Genomic DNA, 4,248 nt, shown 5'->3' on the forward strand with positions numbered 1-4,248 from the left:
AGAGAGGGGGGAGAGAGAGGGGGGAGAGAGAGAGAGGGGGAGGGGGAGGGGGGAGAGAGAGGGGAGAGAGAGAGGGAAAGAGAGGGGAGAGGGAGAGGGAGACAGGGGAGGTGCAGGGGGGAGAGAGAGGGGGAAGAGAGAGAGGGGAGAGAGGGAGAGGGGGAGGGGGGAGAGAGAGAGGGGAGAGAGGGAGAGGGGGAGGGGGGAGGAGACAGAGAGGGGGGAGAGAGAGGGGGAAGAGAGAGAGGGGAGAGAGAGGGGGAAGAGAGAGAGGGGGAGAGAGAGGGAGGAGAGAGGGAGAGGGGGGGGAGAGAGAGAGGGGAGAGAGAGAGAGGGAAAGAGAGGGGAGAGGGAGAGGGAGACAGGGGAGGTGCAGGGGGAGAGAGAGGGAGAGGGGGAGGAGACAGAGAGGGGGAAGAGAGAGAGGGGAAGAGAGAGAGGGGAGAGAGAGGGGGAAGAGAGAGAGGGGGGAGAGAGAGAGGGGAGAGAGGGAGAGGGGGAGGGGGGAGGAGACAGAGAGGGGGGAGAGAGAGGGGGGAGAGAGAGGGGGAAGAGAGAGGGGGAAGAGAGAGAGAGGGGGAGGGGGAGGGGGGAGAGAGGGGGGAGAGAGAGAGGGGAGAGAGAGGGGAGAGAGGGGAGGTGTAGGGGGGAGAGAGAGAGGGAGAGGGGGGATGGAGACAGAGAGGGGGAAGAGAGAGAGGGGAGAGGGGGGGGGGAGAGAGGGGGGGGAGAGGGAGGGGGTAGAGAGAGGGGGAGAGAGAGGGAGGGGGGGGAGAGAGAGAGGGGAGAGAGAGAGGGAAAGAGAGGGGAGAGGGAGAGGGAGACAGGGAGGTGCAGGGGGGAGAGAGAGGGAGAGGGGGAGGAGACAGAGAGGGGGAAGAGAGAGAGGGGAGAGAGAGGGGGAAGAGAGAGAGAGGGGGAGGGGGAGGGGGGAGGAGGGGGGAGAGAGTGAGGGGTGAGAGAGGGGGAGAGAGGGGAGGTGTAGGGGGTGAGAGAGAGGGAGAGGGGGAGGAGACAGAGAGGGGGAGAGAGAGAGGGGGAGAGAGGGGGAGGGGGGGAGAGAGAGGGAGACAGAGGGGAGGGGGGAGAGAGAGAGGGGGGAGAGAGAGGGGGGTGAGAGGGGGGAGCGATAGACAGCGAACATGTGTGTCAACAACAACTCACATCACCCGCCACCCCCCCACCCCCACCCCCTTCACCCCCCGTAAGCCCCCCCACCGCCCGTGAGCCCCCTCACCCCCCCCGTTAGCCCCCCCACCCCCCGTGAGCCCCCACCCAACACCACATGCTCCTACACCACCTCCTGCACTCGGGACTGGGCCACCTCTCTGCATTGGCGTAGCCACCCGAGACTTTGTCACAAGATGCTGAAGCAGGTATTGCAGTGGATGGTTACAGTTCAGCGCCCCCCCCCCCCCACCACCCCCAATCCACCTACGCTCTGAAAAGGGCGGGGGGTTGGCAGGGGGTTGCCTGGGGAAGGGGGGGGGCTTGGAGCTGCCTGGAGGGTGGTGAAGGTAGGAGAGAGAGAGAGAGAGACAGGGCCAGAGAGAGAGAGAGAGAGAGACAGGGCCAGAGAGAGAGAGAGAGAGACAGGGCCAGAGAGAGAGAGAGAGAGACAGGGCCAGAGAGAGAGAGAGAGAGACAGGGCCAGAGAGAGAGAGAGAGACAGGGCCAGAGAGAGAGAGAGAGAGAGACAGGGCCAGAGAGAGAGAGAGAGAGAGAGAGACAGGGCCAGAGAGAGAGAGAGAGAGAGAGAGAGACAGGGCCAGAAAGAGAGAGAGAGAGACAGGGCCAGAGAGAGAGAGAGAGAGAGACAGGGCCAGAGAGAAGAGAGAGAGAGGGTCAGAGAGAGAGAGAGAGAGAGAGAGAGACAGGGCCAGAGAGAGAGAGAGAGAGAGAGACAGGGCCAGAGAGAGTGAGAGAGACAGGGCCAGAGAGAGAGAGAGAGAGACAGGGCCAGAGAGAGAGAGAGAGACAGGGCCAGAGAGAGAGAGAGAGAGAGACAGGGCCAGAGAGAGAGAGAGAGAGACAGGGCCAGACAGGGCCAGAGAGAGAGAGAGAGAGAGAGACAGGGCCAGAGAGAGAGAGAGAGAGAGACAGGGCCAGAGAGAGAGAGAGAGAGAGAGACAGGGCCAGAGAGAGAGAGAGAGAGAGAGACAGGGCCAGAGAGAGAGAGAGAGAGAGAGACAGGGCCAGAGAGGGAGAGAGAGAGAGAGAGACAGGGCCAGAGAGAGTGAGAGAGACAGGGCCAGAGAGAGAGAGAGAGAGACAGGGCCAGAGAGAGAGAGAGAGACAGGGCCAGAGAGAGAGAGAGAGAGAGAGACAGGGCCAGAGAGAGAGAGAGAGAGACAGGGCCAGAGAGAGAGAGAGAGAGAGACAGGGCCAGAGAGAGAGAGAGAGAGAGACAGGGCCAGAGAGAGAGAGAGAGAGAGAGAGAGAGACAGGGCCAGAGAGAGAGAGAGAGAGAGAGACAGGGCCAGAGAGAGAGAGAGAGAGAGAGAGAGAGGGCCAGAGAGAGAGAGAGAGAGAGAGAGAGGGCCAGAGAGAAGAGAGAGGGAGAGACAGGGCCAGAGAGAGAGAGAGAGAGAGAGACAGGGCCAGAGAGAGAGAGAGAGAGAGAGAGAGGGCCAGAGAGAAGAGAGAGAGAGGGTCAGAGAGAGAGAGAGAGAGAGAGAGAGGGTCAGAGAGAGAGTGAGAGAGAGAGAGAGAGAGACAGGGCCAGAGAGAGAGAGACAGGGCCAGAGAGAGAGAGAGAGAGAGAGAGACAGGGCCAGAGAGAGAGAGAGAGAGACAGGGCCAGAGAGAGAGAGAGAGAGACAGGGCCAGAGAGAGAGAGAGAGACAGGGCCAGAGAGAGAGAGAGAGAGACAGGGCCAGAGAGAGAGAGAGAGACAGGGCCAGAGAGAGAGAGAGAGAGAGACAGGGCCAGAGAGAGAGAGAGAGACAGGGCCAGAGAGAGAGAGAGAGAGACAGGGCCAGAGAGAGAGAGAGAGACAGGGCCAGAGAGAGAGAGAGAGAGAGGGTCAGAGAGAGAGAGAGAGAGAGAGAGGTTCAGAGAGAGAGAGAGAGACAGGGGGGCAGCGAGTATTTCTCTCTCTCTCTCTCAGCCCTCCCCCCATCCTCCCGAACTGTCAGAGACTGAGTGTAGGGTCATGTGGGAGGGAGCTGGGCTTAAAGCTAGGGAAGGGGCACACACTCCACACACACTCATACACTCACACACACACACTCTCACACTCCACACACACACTCTCACACTCACACACTCCACACACACACACACTGACACACACACACTCGACACACACTCACACACACTCCACTCACACACACACTGACACACACACTCACTCACACACTCCACTCACATTCACACTGACACGCACACACTCCACACACACACTCACATACTCCACACTTACACTCTCACACACACACACTTCCCACTCACACTCACACGCTCACACTCACACACTCCACTCACACACACTCCACACACACACTCACAAACACTCACATACACTCTCACACGCTCTCACACGCTCACACTCACACACACTCATACACACTCATACACTCACACTCCATCCACACATGATCACACTCACACTCCACTCACACTGACACACACACACACTCCACACACACTCCACACACACTCCACACACACTCCACACACTCCACACACCCACCACACCCACACACACCCACTCACACCCATATAAACCGTCACCCACACCACATCCACACCCTCACTCACACACACGCACCCATATACACCCTCACCCACACACACCACACTCATACCCACACTCACACAAACCACACCCACACTCACACCCATATACACCCTCACCCACACACACACTCACACCCATATGCACCCTCACCCACACACACCACACTCACACCCACACACACACCACACCCACACACACCCACATCCATATACACTCACCCACACACCCACACACACACACCCACACACACACACCCACACACACACACCCACACCCACATATCCATACACACCCACCCACACCTGCACCCACACACCCTCACAGACCTACACACACCCACCCACACCCATACACACCCACACACACACCCACCAACACACACTCAGACAGTGGGAAGTCAATGGGTCTCTGAATTCCAGGGTGGGGGTGGACAGGTGACAGCCCTTGGGGTCTCATTGCCAAGCTGTTCATTCGGGATCGTCCTGGGAAGACCAGCTTCGAATCTG

Source organism: Chiloscyllium punctatum, chromosome 36, assembly GCF_047496795.1.
Source record: "Chiloscyllium punctatum isolate Juve2018m chromosome 36, sChiPun1.3, whole genome shotgun sequence".
Lineage (NCBI taxonomy): Eukaryota > Metazoa > Chordata > Chondrichthyes > Orectolobiformes > Hemiscylliidae > Chiloscyllium > Chiloscyllium punctatum.